Below are 18,367 nucleotides of genomic sequence, written 5' to 3' on the forward strand. Positions count from 1 at the left end.
TTTTCAAAGATCTATTTTTTGCATTCATACATTTGGATCTACACAGATTGAGGATTGAAGGTGGTTCTTGCTTAGAAACCTGAAGGTCCTAAAACTCCGTTGTGCCGACTCATTTCCTTGTTGATAAAGAGGAGAGATGAGCTTGAAAGTGCCTGTCTCTGTAATGCTGAATTTTGCAAGACATTTCCTGAAAATAGCTTACAAGAGCAACGCAGCTATGCTATTAGAGGAAAAGTGATCTTCCCATCATGGAAATGAAGACAGGATTTTATTCAAATTGGCAAATATGAGCCCGCTCCCATTCTATTCCAGGTTATTTTATACAAAAATGCTTTAAGACATAGCTGCTGTCCTTGAGGAGTTTGTGTCTGCCTGGGGACTTGGGGATGAGGATCAGGTAAGGAGAGGAGCAAGGGGCGCTGAGGAAAGAGTACTTATTTGGGTCAGCTAGACGTGTGCATTTGAACTAGGGTGACCAACTGCCTCAGTTTGCTTGGGGCTGGGGGGTTTCCTAGGATGTGGGACGTTCAGTGCTAAAACCAGGATGGTTCCAGACAAACCAAGACGAGGTGGTCACCCCCCAAATTAGCAAACCTCCCTATGCCTCCATCTTCTTATCTGCAAAATGGAGATAACAACAAACTCTTCAAGTTCATGTACGGGAGACGTGAATGTGGGAAGACTCATAATGCATGTGGCATTGGGAGCATGGGTGTAGGAATCCTTTAATGTGTTATGGAGGGATGAGAATCACACAAACTGTGGAATATTCAGGAAAGGACAAAGCCAACATGAGCCAAAGAGAGTTGGGGAAGGCTGCATGAAGGGAAGAGTGCTCCAGAGGGGCCTTGAAGAACTAACAAGGCAGGGGCTGAGATCGTATGAGGAGATTTGATTATCTTGGAATAAAACATGAGTGATTCTAGAAATAACTTCTTCCCTGCTACAAGCCACTTGTGTTTTGCAGGGTTTAGCTACTGCTCTGCTATGATTTGCAACCCCCACCTGTCCCCGCTTTTCCTTGGGATTCTCTTATGCTGTGCCATCAGCGGAGCCCTCCCTTCCCAAAACACCTGCTCATTAACAGGCCACCCGCCCCCTCCCCATGAGAGGTGTCTGGTGAGCCAGGATTAGGGAAACTTAAGCTCAGAGAGGTTAAGTGACTTGCCAAGAATCACCCAGCAGATCAATTTTGGATCCAGAAACAGGAACCAGATGTCCACACCTTACTCCTTGCTGACTTTGGAAGGCGGAGTGTGGGGCCCAAGAGGTCCCAACAGAAAGGGTGAACTCCTCTGGGAGAGACCAAGAATTCCAAAGCTGTCCTCTAATTCATGGTCAGAATTTCTCCCAAAGTGTGTCTTCAGGGAAGGAATTTTTTTTTTTTTAAATGAAAATCAGCTTTGAGGATCCCCCACTGAGTTTGGAAGTTTTACATATGAATTTCTGACTTGTCGTTTAGGAAAAGATGCCACGAGTGAAATCAATGAATTAAGGATTTGGCACAAGCTGTATCAAGTATCAAGTAATGAGCTTTCCATTTCCCGTCACACATTCAGTGCTTCTCGATTCAGCCAAAATTGGCAAGAGTCAAGCTGGTTATTAAAGCAAAACCTGGAAAAGGCAATTAAGCACTCCCAGGGTTAAAAGGTTGGATCCAGTGGAAACATGGGTCATAAATTTTACTCACAGATAGACCTGCTATTCAGAGGCTGTGGCTCTCAAACCAGACACATATGAGGAGGAGGGCTCCTTGCTCAGGGCTGGGTGATAAAAGGCACGGGTTGTGTGGGAGTCCTTCCTGGGAACCCAGTCCCGTGCTCTGCGCTGCTTCAGCAGGAGGAGGGAAGGTGGGAAAGAGTCAGGGTCTCCAGGGCAGATTGGTGTTGCTCTCCATGCTTCCCTGAAGGAGCCAGGCACTGCATGGGGCATCTTGTGCGTGCCTCTTGGGCACTTAGAAATAGTCTGAAACACCATCCCCACTTGCCCAGGGTATCCTGGGATGCAAGGCTTTCTGTACTATAACTAGAAGAGTCCCGGGCAAACCAGGACAAGTTGGTTACTCTATAAATGACCCTGCTGTTTTTGTGAGATTCCTTATTACCTGCCCCCAAATCTTGCAAGATGTCTAAAACCAAAGATGCTGGATTCAGACTTCGTGCCCGCACCTCTAGAGCTGTAAAGTGGAAATCACATATTCCACCTGGGGTTGTGTAAGGCTTAAGTGAGATTAGGTAGATGAGTGTCGAGCACAGGGCACGGACTCTGACACAGTTGCTGAACAGCTGCAGAGTCCATGTATCATCTGGCCCTTGCTCAAGTGTGGTTGGTGTCAGGAGCCTTCCACTCAACCCTACAGCAGCCTAGAAACATGGCTCAGAGAAGTCCGGAGTCCTGCCCAAGAGCTACGTGAGTTATGTTCTTCAAGCTAACAAATCTTTAAAAAAGAGGTAGGCAGGCTGTGGCTCACGCCTGTAATCCTAGCACTTTGAGAGGCCGAGGCAGGCGAATCATGAGGTCAGGATATCAAGGCCATCCTGGCTAACATGGTGAAACCCCGTCTCTACTAAAAATACAAAAAGATTAGCCGGGTGTGGTGGCATGTGCCTATAGTCCTAGCTACTTGGGAGGCTGAGGCAGGAGAATTGCTTGAACCCAGGAGGCAGGGGGTTGCAGTGAGCCGAGATCGCACCGCTGCACTCCAGCCTGGGTGACAGAGCAAGACTCCATCTCAAAAAAAAAAAAAAAAAAAAAAAAGGTCGGCAGTAGCTCATGCTAGTTCTTTGTCTGGCAGCGGGATTCTTTTTGGAGGAGCCAACAAGGAGGGCCAGTGTTTCACAGAGAATCAAATGTGCTGCCCTGTGAATGGCTTGATTGGTTTTCTGATTAAACTTATTTTGAATAATCTGCATCATGCAGGTGGAAAAATAGACAATCCAGATGGGTTATAGATTTGTTAAGGAGGCTCTTTTAGTGTTCAAGAATGTGATCCCACTTTGTCCTCTCAGAGGGTTATTTGCTGTTAAAAAGTGCCCCAGACAGAGGAGAAGTCACAGGGAAGGTAGGAAATGCCATCTTTGAGAGCTTAGAAGAGCTGTGCTCTTGCATGTCTTAATCTCTTTGGAAAAAGTTGCATAGCAGAGTATCTCACTCCAAATTTACATGCAATGCAGTCATCCATGGTGATGCTGTTTCTGCTAATAATCTAGCAATTAAAATAGAATGTGGCTGCTAATTAAACCTGCCACTCAACTAAGAGATGAATATTTGTTTTCCAATGGAGCTGGATTTGATCCTGCCTGCCTTCCACTGAGCTGAAGACTGAAGATTTGGATTAGAATATAAGGTCCAATGAGTAAAGGTCCTCTAAGTGCTTTAAATTTTCCTCCTTTGAAGATGAAACCTTAATACCAGTTAAGATCAAATTAAACGCTCAAAACGAATTATCTTAAATTTCAAAAGTGTTTGTGTTTGGGATGCATTTTCATTGGTTCCCTCATTCAGTGTACTTTTTCCTTGTTTCATTCCATTTGTGAGTGGAATTTTAATACTTTAAGATGTTCATGGTTTTTTAAAAATTTAAACTGTCTTCATATTTGTATTTAATTAAAACATACATTTGGCTTGGTATATTAGCAGGGATCTAAAGGCTGCATAGTCTACTGTGGTAAATGTCAACAAGAGGACTGTGGGTTGGAAACCTGTTTCAGTTACTATATAGTTAGGGAATTTTGCATGAGGTCAAAGATAGGAATGGGTCAGGCCTGAGTAGGCTGAGCAGTTCTCCTTGGTAGGGGCTGTCCTGTGAGCCCCACACTGAGGGGAACTGATTGGAATATGAGGACTGCTTCTGCCTAGTGACTCAGTAGCCTCTGAGAGGCTCAGCTACAAAGGGGAGAAAGATGTGGTGGTATGCCAGGTCTCTCTAATGTGTCCAGACTTGCCAGCCTTGGGTAGGATTGACATGTGTACCTCCACAATCTTCTCCTGTGCTCAGGGCAGATATCACTAATCCATCACTTCACTCTTTCCTGTTGAGGCAAGACAGGCTCTGAAGCCCTGTCACCACCTGACACCACCAGTGTCAAGCAGCCACTACCAACTGAATGGAATTGGCCCCAAAGTGAAACGTAGCTGCCTTCCTAGCTTTGCAGCAACCTGCCTGGGCACCTGCCATGGGAGAAAGGAGGGGGTCTGAGGGAATAGAGGAGGAAGGGCTTTCGGGGAGCAACCTTCCACAACCTGAATGAGGCCTGCCGGGTCCCTGCCCCGCACAGTGTGAGGGCGTGTGGGGTGATGGGCCTCCCCAGCCTCCCAGACAAGCCATAAGCCTCTCAGACCCTTTGTCCTGCAGGTTTCTGGGGTCCGCAGAATGAAACATTCTGGAGAAAAAAAGCGTTTCTTTACCAAGTTTAGGAGATACACATGAAAGGCTGCGATGAGGGTGTGCCTGGTGAGCTCCAGGCGCCGAGCCCACCTTTTCCACCCTGTCAGGAGTGTCTTCCCAGACAGAGTGTCTCACAGGAAGCCAAACAGCCCCACGGTGGGCAGGAATGAATGGCTGGGCCTGCACAGAGACTGGGAGGGACTTTAAAGAAGACTCTTGGCTTCTAGATGAAACACCACGGGTCTCCTGGGCGGCCTGCTGTGCTGTATTAACTATTTTTATTGAACCGCTGAGTACACAGATGTGTCCCGCCCACACAGGCTTCCAGAGGCCCCATCCTAGCCACAGGCTCTGTGGAGGGAGGGCTGCGGAGGTTAAAGCCATTTGAACTGTTTTCACCTTGAGGTACACGAAGATGAAACCAGTTCCCCGTTAGAAATATCTAAGCATCCTTTATATATTTACATATTTAGGGATGTAAAATGGCTCCCCAGAAGTGACTGCAAGCAATAATATTAAATAAAATAAGAACTCTGTCAGCTCCCATTGCTCTACTTTGCCTTTTGCTCCCTGGAAATTCATTAGCCACAGGGCAACCAGATTGATGATTTTATTTATTTATTTACTTTTATTTTTATTTTTTTCTTGAGACAGAATCTTGCCCTGTCACCCAGGCTGGAGTGCAGTGGCATGATCTTGGCTCACTGCAACCTCCAGTTCCCTGGTTCAAGCAATTCTCCTTCTCAGCCTCCTGAGTAGCTGGGACTACAGGCACATGCCACCATGCCCGGCTAATTTTTGTATTTTTAGTAGAGACGAGGTTTCACCATACTGACCAGGCTGGTCTCAAACTCCTGACCTCAGGTGATCCACCCACCTTGCCCTCCCGAAGTGCTGAGATTACAGGTGTGAGCCACTGCGCCCGGCCCAGATGGATGATTTTATAATTTAATTCTTCAAAGGCTTCCCAAGCCACTGAGTGTGAAATCCCAGCTCCTCACTGAGAGGACATACAGGCTGGACATGAGCCAGGCGCTCGGGCCCATCACCCACCTCTCCTCCTGGCAGCCCTCGGTTTTTGCATTTGCATCTTCCTGCTCCTCAAAACACCAACCTTGTTCCGGCCTCGGGCAGCTGCGCTAGCTGGTCCCTCTGCCTGTACCACTCTTCCCTGGATACTTGCGGGGTGGCTGCTCCTTGTCATTCATGAGTCAACTCCAAGTCCCCTCTGCAGAGACCATCCCTGTCCATCCAATCTAAGGTAGTGGCCTTCCTGTCCTCCAAAGTCCTTCTGTGCTATTGCCCTGCTCTGTCTTCACAGCAATCTGAAATTCTTGTGCTTTTTATGTTTTTCTTGCTTATTGTCAATCTCCTCTACAAGAATGTAAGATCTATGAGAGCAAATCTGGTGCCTGGCACGGAGTCTGTTCTCAATAAAAATTTGACAACAAAAAGTTTTGCTGGGTGTCCTGGGATCAGATCATTGTTTTCTTTCCTTGTATTTTCCCAGCATGCTTTGCAGGTGGTGGGTTGCAGTGGGTACAGCCCCAGACCTCCTGCCCCGGGTATGCCAAAATGATTCATGCACGGGCCTCGGTGGCCCTTCTCCCTTCAGCCCCTGCTCGACACTGAGAATGCACTGCCTCCCACCCACAGGGGCCTCTCTCTGGCCAGCCCCCCACCTCGGGCAGCTGTGCTGGCACCTTCCTCCCATCTCCTGCGCTGGAGGCGGCTGTGTTTCTTCCTGGACCCCAGCCGGAGGACAGAGGCTCCTGGGAGTCTCTCCTCTGATGCTGGCCACATGTTTTTGCTCTTGCCCCAATCTTCTTTCCAGGATATGGGCTCTTGGGTTCAGAAGTAAACAAATTCCCAGCAGCTCTGGGATGGGAGGGAGATTGGCTCTTAATCTTAGTCACTTGGCAAGAGAGAGAATGCAAAAGTCTCTCCAAAAGCAGGATGTTTGCCACTTCACAGTCGAGACAGCCCATCCTAACCCAGGAGGACACAAGTCTGTAGTCTGTACCATCTGCCATGACATAGGGCAAATCCTGCTGTACATTGACCTCTCTGAGCCTCAGTGTCATCACCCACAAATGGGCATGGCAATAGCATTAAAACCCAAGGGCAACTGTGGAAAGTAAACAATGCAACACATGCACAGAAAGTGCCTGGCTCAAGCTCAGTGTCAAATATCTGGGAATGTCAGGAAGTGTCAGCAGAATGCATTGCAGCAAGACTACCAGGTGGGGACCAGTTGACTTGGTGCGCAGGGGATGAGCCAAAGAGGGGTGAGGCAGAGCCCTCCCTTCTGCTACCAGTTGAGGGCAAGCTGGGAACATGGGTCATCTAGGGACCACTTTAATGCAAAAGTTCATAGTACTGTCAGGATGTTAGGTGCTCTGAGTGAGAAGGATCACTTATCTTGGATCACCTGTGCCAAATTCTGTGCCAGACACACAGTAGGTATGAAGGAGGAGAGAGATAGTCCTGGCAATGAATTGCAGAAGGGCAGGGATGCTGAGTGAATGCTGGGTGAGTGAGTGAATGAATGAATGAATGAATGAATGAATGATTAAATCTAGAATCATGGTCTCCTTGGGTCCCTGTGTTCTCTCTGCTGGGCCCTTCCCTACCTGCCAATGCAAGTCCACAAAATGGAACTAGGATAGGTCCTGGATTGTCACTGGAGGCAGGTTCTAACCTTGGAGGAGACCCATCTGGGAAACTCTGCTACATTGTCCCAATTCCTATTGAGGCTTCATTCTCTCATTCCCTGTGCACCTGTGGGAGGCCTCCATGTATGCTCATGGCTTGCCTGGGTCTTCCATTCCGGGGAGCAGTTCCAGTCAAGCCTTTCCACCTCCTGCCAATCACTGTGCCCAGTGCAGCCACAGGGGAGCTGGGTATGAACTGAAGGAGCAGGGAGATGGGGCTGGGACAGGGCCCCTGGGGATGAGGCACTGGACAATTAAAATTTCATCTCCCAGTGTTTACCTCAAGGAGAAAAGAAAGGTAACAGAAGGATAATTGAATTTTTTGAGAAGAGAAAGAAGCAGAATGCCTAAGTGTTTAAAAAGCTCTATTTAAATTTCTTGTCTGTAGCATGTACTCTAACCTATAATTATGGTTTTGAAAAAAAGGATAATTATGAAAATTTCTGGGCTCATTAAAGACATACAATTGACATCCAAAATTATTTGAGTTAGAAATGATGCTGGAATGTGTCTCTTTTAAAGAGACTCAGAGGAAGGAACTTTGCTTTTTAAAACTCTAAGTTCCAGATTAACCCTGAGTGTCACAGGTCACCTCAGGTAATGGTTCCCTCCAAAGGAGAGAGGCGGCCCAGAGACTGCCCCTCCACAGTGCCAGCTCCGCTTGGCTCTGCTCAGCTCGGCTCTGCTCAGCTCGGCTCTGCTCAGCTCTGCAAGGGTCGTTGGGCTTGGTAGGTGGAGATTTTCTGGTGCTGCCCGCACAGGGTGGTCACCGCTGCTTGAGTCAAGGGCTGTCTGAGAGCCCTGCTGGCCGTGTGTTTTGCTGGTTCATGACCTTGGCACATCTTTTCCCTTTTTGAGGAGTTAGACCAGTGGGAGTGTCCCCAGCTGGAAAACCTCCTTTGCCAGAGGCTGGACCCTATCCTTCTGTGAGCCCCAGCTGCACCCTCTCATCTCCTGTGCCAGTGCCATGATAAGAGTACTAGGTCCTACATAATGGGAAGGTAGACAAGTTGTGTGTCAGATGTGTTAGCAGAGCCAGTGGCATTGAGGTTGCAGGCAAGTGCTTCCTGAAGACACAGGACGTGCCAGCAGCCTTCTTCCAGGGCCTGAAAGAGAGTTGTTCCCAGTGTTTATCTCCAGAGTGATAGGAATACATCAGCAGGCTCCTGTCTGCCAGGTGAGCTGCCAGGGTTAAACTCTCAAAAACTGGGCTGCAGGCATTTGTTCCCAAGATCACAACCTCCAAGGGCCTTTGTTCCTGGCCTCATGAGAAACCCTTCCCCTCATGGCTTTCCATTGCCTCTGACCCAGGCTCCCACCTCACCTTGCCCTGGACCTGCCACCCCAGCTGTCCAGATTGTCATTGGGCCATGCCGGGGACTCTGAAATTCACGGCAATCAGGCCTCGCCACCTTTAGATCTGCATCTGCCTATGAGGAGCTGCCTAAATCACATTATCTACCAAGTTGTCAGTGCAGGGAGGCCTCTAAGAACCAGCTGGGCTTCAAGGGGGCGAGGGTCACCTGACACCCTTAGTGCTGTTTCCTAATGGTCACCCTAAGGCCCTGGGCTGGGACCTGCTATGGTTTTCATGGTCACTGTAAGGTCACATTGTAGTGATCTGAGTTAGTAACAGGCAGCTTAGTGCCCATGGTTGCACACAGCGAAGTCAACTTAGCTTTTTCTTTGGCTGATGGTTCTTAAGCCAGCTCTCTGTGGCCTGTGGTCAGTCAGCAGAACTATGTGGATGGGTCAAAGCCATGACTCTAACAAAAGTCCTTTCTTAGAACTGATACTATCTTCAGCCTGAAGCTTAAGAAAAGTCTGATCCTATAAAGAACTTGAGTGTTTCCTTATGGCTCTAAGCAACCACTACAGTTTTTAAAAAATAATAATAATCATACACTTAAATGTAAAACCCGGAATCAAAAAGCTTCTTGAAAAAAAGATATTGGAAAGAATATCTTTATAATCTTGGGGTAGGCAAAGATTTCTTAGGTAGAATACAAAAGGCACTAGCTGTAAAAAGAGGAATAAATTGATCATTAACAGTAAAAGTTTCTGGTTTTCATACTCAAAAGATACCAATAAAGAAATGAATAAGTCATTTGAAATACATATATTTGAAATACATGCATCTGATAAAGGAATTATATCCAGAATATATATTTTAAAATTTCTATAGATCAGAAAAAAGGACAAACAAGTTAATTTACAAAATGAGAATGGAGATCTCACAAAGGAGGATATGTGAATGACCAATGTGCACATGAAAAGATGCTCCAGATCATTAGTTATCAGGTAAGTGCAAATCAAACCTCCATAAAATATTAATTCACACCCAATAGAATGATGAAAATAAAAAGGATGGATAACACCAAATGCTGGTGAGGATATGGAATGAATGGAACTCTCATACAATACTGGTAAGAACATAAACGATGAAACCACTTTGGAAAACAGTTTGGCGGTATATCTATAATATGATCCAGTGATTTGATTTCTAATTATTTACCAGAGAGAAGTAAAAACATATGTCCGTACAGAGACTTGTACAGGAATGTTTATAGTGAACTTATTTATAATAGCTGAAAGCTGGAAACAAACCAAGTGTTTATCAACAGGAGAATAGATTTTTAAATGTGATGTATACATTACAATGGGATATTATGCATCAAGGAGAAAGAACAAACTACTAACACCTGCAACAATATGGATGAATCCCCCAAAAACATCATGCTGGGGAAAAAAAAAGCCGGACGTGGAAGAACGAGGCCAAGAGATACATGACATGATTCCATTTAAATGAAGTTCTAGAATAAGCACAACTTATCTATGATGATGGAACTCAGAAAAGGTTACCTCTGGGAGCAAGGAGGCAGAGAGTGACTGAAAAAGGGCACAAGGGCACTTCCAGGGTGACTGGAGATCGGGTCTGTAAAATTGTCAGCACTTATCAGCTGGAATACTTGAGATCTGTGCATTTTATTTTATATAACATGTTCTATATTTCATGACTTGACTTTAAAAACAATGTCAATAGCCAGCCTGGACTGAAGACTCCCCCTGTGCAGCACAGTGATAGGCTGCCTAGTGAGGGTCTCAGCAGTGGTCACAGCCACCTGATGGGTAGGTGTTGACAGAGGAGCTTCTTAGTCATGCAGCATGCATTATTATCTGGTTCTTTAATATCCAGTCTCTTATTACACTTTCCAGTGCTCCCTGAAAGCTTGTATCAAAAGCTATCCTGACACCCTGTTTTTACTAATGAGGAAATGGAGTGTCTGAGGGGTTACAAAGCCACTGAATGGTGGAGACAGAATCTCAACTCCATGGCCTGAAGCCTTATTCCCTTTAATTCTGTCTGCCCCTCATTTTGTTATCTCTGAGTCCCCACCAGCATTTGACACATGGCCTTGAAGTCCTGCACTTAGAAAATGGTACTGGGCTGGGCACTGTGACTCATGCCTGTAATCCCAGCACTTTGGGAGGCCAACTCCTGAGGTCAGAAGTTTGAGACCAGCCTGGTCAACATAGCAAAACCCCGTCTCTACTACTAAAAATACAAAAATCAGCTGGGCCTGGGGGTGTGCGCCTGTAATGCCAGCTACTTGGGAGGCTGAGACAGGAGAATTGCTTGAACCCAGGAGGCGGAGGTTGCAGTGAGCTGAGATCATACCACTACACTCCAGCCTTGGGGACAGAGCAAGACTCTGTCTCAAAAAAAAAAAAAAGGAAAAAAAAAAAAAAAAAGAAAGAAAAGAAAAAAGAAAAAAATAAATGGTATTGGACTGAAAATGTGAATTTTAGTCAGTCAAATATTGAGTGAATGCCTGCTAAACATCAAATGCTATGCTGGGGCCAAGGACAGCAATGAAGGAGGGTGCCCAGCCTCTACAGCCCACCTCCGGGAGAGGCCTCTGTGGGCAGATGTCTGGTGGCCCCTGCATGTTTGCTGTTCCTTGTGCTCCTCCCTGGCTGTCTCCAGACCTAAGGCCCAGGCTTAGGTTTTATATTTTGTGGCCCAGGTTGTAAATACTGTTCTCAATGGTGCAGGCACACTCCTCTCTTCATAGGCGCCCTATCTGAGAGAGAGTTCTGCAGTTCCCTCAGGCTCTGGGTGCCTACCTGGGCCTCTGCATGGCTCCCCATGTCTGGAACTCTAGCAGGGGTGCACCTGCCAGTAACAACACAGTGGATGCCACCTTGCACGTGCTCTGAGGCCACCAGGCCTGCCTCTGCTCACAGCTTCTAAGGCAGATTTGGTGCAGGTTGAGGCATGACAGGGTCTCATAAATCACAGGGGGCCTGGGACCTGGGGGAGATCACTTTCCTGCCTTGGAATCAGGAGGCAGCTCTTCTGGGCTCTATCCTGCCTATAGATCTGGTAATGGGCCATCCTCCACTGTCATCTGCACAGAGTGAGCTGGGGACCCGCAGCTCTCCCCACTCCTAGAGTATTGTCAGTCACCAGTTCCAGTGGTAATGGACTGAGTAGCTCCCATCTTCCTCAGAGTGTGGGCCGTCAGGCCTCCAGTCAAGAACCCCCAGGGACTGATGCTCAGCCTGCCTGCCCTGGTCCACTTGGCCCAGGCTGTGTACCACGCTGCTCTCCCTTCATCAGCTCTGATTACTGGGAACCAAAGCTTCAGTGACATGGCTGGTGATGCCTCCATCTAGATGACATCCTGAGGTTCAACACCTTCACATTTTGGGAGTTTTTTTTTTTTTTTTTTTATACTTTAAGTTCTAGGGTACATGTGCATAACGGGCAGGTTTGTTACATATGTATACTTGTGCCATGTTGGTGTGCTGCACCCATCAACTCGTCAGCACCCATCAACTCGTCATTTACATCAGGTATAACTCCCAATGCAATCCCTCCCCCCTCCCCCCTCCCCATGATAGGTCCTGGTGTGTGATGTTCCCCTTCTCGAGTCCAAGTGATCTCATTGTTCAGTTCCCACCTATGAGTGAGAACATGCAGTGTTTGGTTTTCTGTTCTTGTGATAGTTTGCTAAGAATGATGGTTTCCAGCTGCATCCATGTCCCTACAAAGGACACAAACTCATCCTTCTTTATGGCTGCATAGTATTCCATGGTGTATATGTGCCACATTTTCTTTTTTTTTTTTTTTTTTTTTGAGACAGAGTCTCGCTCTGCCGCTTAGGCTGGAGTGCAGTGGCCGGATCTCAGCTCACTGCAAGCTCCGCCTCCCGGGTTCACGCCATTCTCCTGCCTCAGCCTCCCGAGTAGCTGGGATTACAGGCGCCCGCCACCTCGCCCGGCTAGTTTTTTTTTGTATTTTTTAGTAGAGACGGGGTTTCACCGTGTCAGCCAGGATGGTCTCGATCTCCTGACCTTGTGATCCGCCCGTCTCGGCCTCCCAAAGTGCTGGGATTACAGGCTTGAGCCACCGCGCCCGGCCTGTGCCACATTTTCTTAATCCAGTCTGTCACTGACGGACATTTGGGTTGATTCCAAGTCTTTGCTATTGTGAATAGTGCCGCAATAAACATACGTGTGCATGTGTCTTTATAGCAGCATGATTTATAATCCTTTGGGCATATACCCAGTAATGGGATGGCTGGGTCATATGGTGCATCTAGTTCTAGATCCTTGAGGAATCGCCATACTGTTTTCCATAGTGGTTGAACTAGTTTACAATCCCACCAACAGTGTAAAAGTGTTCCTATTTCTCCACATCCTCTCCAGCACCTGTTGTTTCCTGACTTTTTAATGATCGCCATTCTAACTGGTGTGAGATGGTATCTCATTGTGGTTTTGATTTGCATTTCTCTGATGGCCAGTGATGATGAGCATTTTTTCATGTGTCTGTTGGCTGTATGAATGTCTTCTTTTGAGAACTGTCTGTTCATATCCTTTGCCCACTTTTTGATGGGGTTGTTTGTTTTTTTCTTGTAAATTTTTTTGAGTTCTTTGTAGGTTCTGGATATTAGCCCTTTGTCAGATGAGTAGATTGCAAAAATTTTCTCCCATTCTGTAGGTTGCCTGTTCCCTCTGATGGTAGTTTCTTTTGCTGTGCAGAAGCTTTTTAGTTTAATGAGATCCCATTTGTCAATTTTGGCTTTTGCTGCCGTTGCTTTTGGTGTTTTAGACATGAAGTCTTTGCCCATGCCTATGTCCTGAATGGTACTACCTAGGTTTTCCTCTAGGGTTTTTATGGTATTAGGTCTAACATTTAAGTCTCTAATCCATCTTGAATTAATTTTCGTATAAGGAGTAAGGAAAGGATCCAGTTTCAGCTTTCTACTTATGGCTAGCCAATTTTCCCAGCACCATTTATTAAATAGGGAATCCTTTCCCCATTTCTTGTTTCTCTCAGGTTTGTCAAAGATCAGATGGCTGTAGATGTGTGGTATTATTTCTGAGGACTCTGTTGTGTTCCATTGGTCTATATCTCTGTTTTGGTACCAGTACCATGCTGTTTTGGTTACTGTAGCCTTGTAGTATAGTTTGAAGTCAGGTAGCGTGATGCCTCCAGCTTTGTTCTTTTGACCTAGGATTGTCTTGGAGATGCGGGCTCTTTTTTGGCTCCATATGAACTTTAAAGCAGTTTTTTTCCAATTCTGTGAAGAAACTCATTGGTAGCTTGATGGGGATGGCATTGAATCTATAAATAACCTTGGGCAGTATGGCCATTTTCACGATATTGATTCTTCCTATCCATGAGCATGGTATGTTCTTCCATTTGTTTGTGTCCTCTTTTATTTCACTCCTCAGCAAATGTAAAAGAACAGAAATTATAACAAACTGTCTTTCAGACCGCAGTGCAATCAAACTAGAACTTAGGACTAAGAAACTCAATCAAAACCCAACAACTACATGGAAACTGAACAACCTGCTCCTGAATGACTACTGGGTACATAACAAAATGAAGGCAGAAATAAAGATGTTCTTTGAAACCAATGAGAACAAAGATACAACATACCAGAATCTCTGGGACACATTTAAAGCAGTGTGTAGAGGGAAATTTATAGCACTAAATGCCCACAAGAGAAAGCAGGAAAGATCTAAAATTGACACTCTAACATCACAATTAAAAGAACTAGAGAAGCAAGAGCAAACACATTCAAAAGCTAGCAGAAGGCAAGAAATAACTAAGATCAGAGCAGAACTGAAGGAGATAGAGACACAAAAAACCCTCCAAAAAATCAATGAATCCAGGAGTTGGTTTTTAGAAAAGATCAACAAAATTGACAGACCGCTAGCAAGACTAATAAAGAAGAAAAGAGAGAAGAATCAAATAGACGCAATAAAAAATGATAAAGGGGATATCACCACTGACCCCACAGAAATACAAACTACCATCAGAGAATACTATAAACACCTCTGCGCAAATAAACTAGAAAATCTAGAAGAAATGGATAATTTCCTGGACACTTACACTCTTCCAAGACTAAACCAGGAAGAAGTTGAATCCCTGAATAGACCAATAGCAGGCTCTGAAATTGAGGCAATAATTAATAGCCTACCAATGAAAAAAAGTCCAGGACCAGATGGATTCACAGCTGAATTCTACCAGAGGTACAAGGAGGAGCTGGTACCATTCCTTCTGAAACTATTCCAATCAATAGAAAAAGAGGGAATCCTCCCTAACTCATTCTATGAGGCCAACATCATCCTGATACCAAAGCCTGGCAGAGACACAACAAAAAAAGAGAATTTTAGACCAATATCCCTGATGAACATTGATGCAAAAATCCTCAATAAAATACTGGCAAACCGGATTCAGCAGCACATCAAAAAGCTTATCCACCATGATCAAGTGGGCTTCATCCCTGGGATGCAAGGCTGGTTCAACATTCGCAAATCAATAAACATAATCCAGCATATAAACAGAACCGAAGACAAAAACCACATGATTATCTCAATAGATGCAGAAAAGGCTTTTGACAAAATTCAACAGCCCTTCATGCTAAAAACGCTCAATAAATTTGGTATTGATGGAACGTACCTCAAAATAATAAGAGCTATTTATGACAAACCCACAGCCAATATCATACTCAATGGGCAAACTCTGGAAGCATTCCCTTTGAAAACTGGCACAAGACAGGGATGCCCTCTCTCACCACTCCTATTCAACATAGTGTTGGAAGTTCTGGCTAGGGCAATCAGGCAAGAGAAAGAAATCAAGAGTATTCAGTTAGGAAAAGAAGAAGTCAAATTGTCCCTGTTTGCAGATGACATGATTGTATATTTAGAAAACCCCATCGTCTCAGCCCAAAATCTCCTTAAGCTGATAAGCAACTTCAGCAAAGTCTCAGGATACAAAATTAATGTGCAAAAATCACAAGCATTCTTATACACCAGTAACAGACAAACAGAGAGCCAAATCATGAATGAACTTCCATTCACAATTGCTTCAAAGAGAATAAAATACCTAGGAATCCAACTTACAAGGGATGTAAAGGACCTCTTGGGAGTTTTTTTCTGATGATCACCTCTACCCTATCCTCACCCTCCTTGTTACCAAAGTTATCCAGACTGCCTATGCCTAAGTGAGGGACCTAGTGACCTGCTTGGAGCAGTATTTTGAGGAACATAACCCCCCCACACACATATACACCCTGAACACTGAATTGCATATTGCAAAGCTTTTGCTGTGCATTTTTTCATTCATTCCCAATGTCATCCCGTAAGGTACACAATAAAGGACTGTCCCTCCCACTTTTAAAGAAGGAAACAGGCCTCAAAACTCTTGGTAGCATAGCCCATGGCCTTTGGTGGTATCTGAGCCAGCAGACTCATAGGCAGCCCATGCTCCATGTTCCCTTGGCAGATCCTCATGTGGTCCAGATCTGGGCATTCCTCATGTGTGGCCGGATGGGCTATATGGAGTGTATCCTTGGGTGAACTTGAGATGGAACCCAGCAAGATCAAAACAGAAGCAGTCTTGCCCCTGCCGATATGTCCTCCACATGGAAACAAGAGTGATTATTTGCTTCTGAAAAATTAATCTGACCATGTCACTCTTTTGCTTAACATCCTTATTGTGTGCCCAGGCACTGGGCTCCATGCTTTATATGTTTATCTCTTTAATCTTGCAGAAATTCCAAGAGGTAGATGTTATGATATTTACATACGGATGAGAAAGATGAGCCTGGAGATACTGCATTTACTAACTTGCTGGAAATCATAGCAATTGCAAGGGTGGGAATTTGACTACAAAGTCTGTACACTGAGCCACCTCATGTACTGCTTCCTGCTTTTTCATTTTTCTCTAGCTTATGTATAGTGGGTTCCATAATATCCTCCCAAAAGATATATCCACATCCTAATGCCTGGTACCTGTAAATGTGACCTTATTTGCAAAATGGGTCTTTGCAGGTGTAACCAAGTTAAGACGAGGTCATGCTGGGTTAGGGTAGGCCCTATATCCAATGACCATTGTCCTCATTAGCAGGCCGTGTGAAGACACAGAGACACGGGGAGGATGCCATGTGATGACAGAGGCAGGGATGGAAGTGATGCGTCTATAAGCCAAGGAAGGCTGAGGATTGCCAGCACCTGCCAGAAGGCGGGAAGAGGCAGGAGTGGATTCTTCCCTGGGACCTTCAGAGTGAACACGGCCCTGCCAATCCCTTGATTTTGGATTTCTGGCCTCCAAACTATGAGGTAACACATTTCTATTGTTTTAAGCCACAGGCAACGTTTGTGGTACTTTGTTATGACATCTGTAGAAAAGCAATGGACCATTTTATTCTTACAGTCAGGAGAGTCCGGACCATGCCTGGTGCTGTGTCCTCCTCCTAGAGATTTTCAACACCCAGCCACATAGGAAAGGCTCTGAGAAGCACCAAAGCCAGGAAGCCCGTACAATATTGTTAAATCATGCATTTCCCAAACAAATTTGACCTTGGGATCCCATTCTCACAAAACACATGTTAGCATGGCGTGAAACTGGAGCTCCAGGAGCACCCTTTGAGAAAGGCTATTCAACACCAAACCAGCCTCCGTGGCTCACACAGGGCCAGAATGGAGTCACGAACAGGACCCTCTTCAGGGAAACACATTCTTTTTGATTGAATGTACTTGAGCTTATTCATCATCTCTGACAGCCCCTTCGCACTCTTATCAGCGCTGGAAATAGAAGGCCTCAAGAAATTTAATAATTATAGAAGTGGCTATGAAAATGCCATTCACTGTGAGCAGTGAACAAGATGGTAATATGTAATACTGGACAGGGGCCCACAGGCAAATAGCAGCGGCAGATGCACAGGCTTGTGTTGTTTTGTCTAACGTGTGAAAGACAGAAGTCTGAAATGTGGAACTGCTCTGTGAGAACTCCACATTAGCTTCTGCAGAGGAATTGCCCCAAAGGCAAACCTGAAATGTTCAATCACTACTCAGAGATGCTTCAGCATGCCTCCATCTCTGAGCCAAGAATGCCTCAGAGACAACCCCACAAGGCAGCCTCGTGAGGCCTCCCTTTTGTTTGCAGACAGAGGGTGAGAAGCTGCCTTTTCTTACCCTCTGAGGTTGCAGATAACAAGGCCATATGCTTGCTTCGTTTGCAAGGAGCTGTGTCCGCGCCTGGCCCTGCTGTATTCTAACAGGGTGGGCATTTTAAAATAAGCTCAGGTAACATAACTGGCATCCTACCACCCACAGTTTTCCCCACAACCCGTCTCTGCCTGGTTAACCTCTCAGAAAAACATCACTTCCTCCAGGAAGCCTTTTTTTGACTCTCAAGTCTGCTCCGTTCTCCTGCTTTACTCTCTCCCCGGGCACCCTGTGAGTGTGTCCTGCTTTGAGACACTGACTGACACCACACAGTGACTGGCCTTGCCAGACCATGGGCTCTGTGAGGACTAGATGGTCATATTCACCACTGTGTGCCCAGCACTCAGCATGAATACACATCTGCCCTCTTCTCCAGGGCCCACTCAATCTCCTCTGCCTTGCCCATTAGCATCCTTTTTCTGCGTGCCATGCCCCGAAGATCTGGGGGGAAAGGACCGCGGAGTCATGAGCACCCTCTCGGTTCTCCTTGTACAATGCCACACTCAGTGTTTGGTGTTTACAGAAGCCTCACATTCTTGCAAAGATTTCCACCCTGAGGTGCAGCAAGTATCTGTGTCAATTTGGACCATTCAGTTAGTGTTCTGGCTGTCACATTCCAGTTTGGACCTGGCTTGAAGTTACGAAGAAGGCAAAGGTTTCAGTGATGGGTTCACACACTGTTCTGGGCTGAGGAGGCTCAGCGGGAGAGAGGAGCCTCTAGCCGGAGGATGTCGGGACC

At 45.9% G+C, this 18,367-nt stretch overlaps 1 long non-coding RNA gene across 1 annotated transcript in view; it reads left to right on the top strand.

Moving 5' to 3' along the window:
• The first annotated feature begins 16,514 nt into the window (after window positions 1-16,514).
• LOC144341544 (uncharacterized) overlaps window positions 16,515-18,367 on the top strand; it is a 98,488-nt gene continuing 96,635 nt past the window's right edge. The window contains exon 1 of the long non-coding RNA XR_013418545.1: window positions 16,515-16,740. This is a non-coding gene — a long non-coding RNA (uncharacterized LOC144341544). The remainder of the gene's footprint in view (window positions 16,741-18,367) is intronic.

This window comes from Macaca mulatta, chromosome 6 (genome assembly GCF_049350105.2).
Source record: "Macaca mulatta isolate MMU2019108-1 chromosome 6, T2T-MMU8v2.0, whole genome shotgun sequence".
NCBI lineage: Eukaryota > Metazoa > Chordata > Mammalia > Primates > Cercopithecidae > Macaca > Macaca mulatta.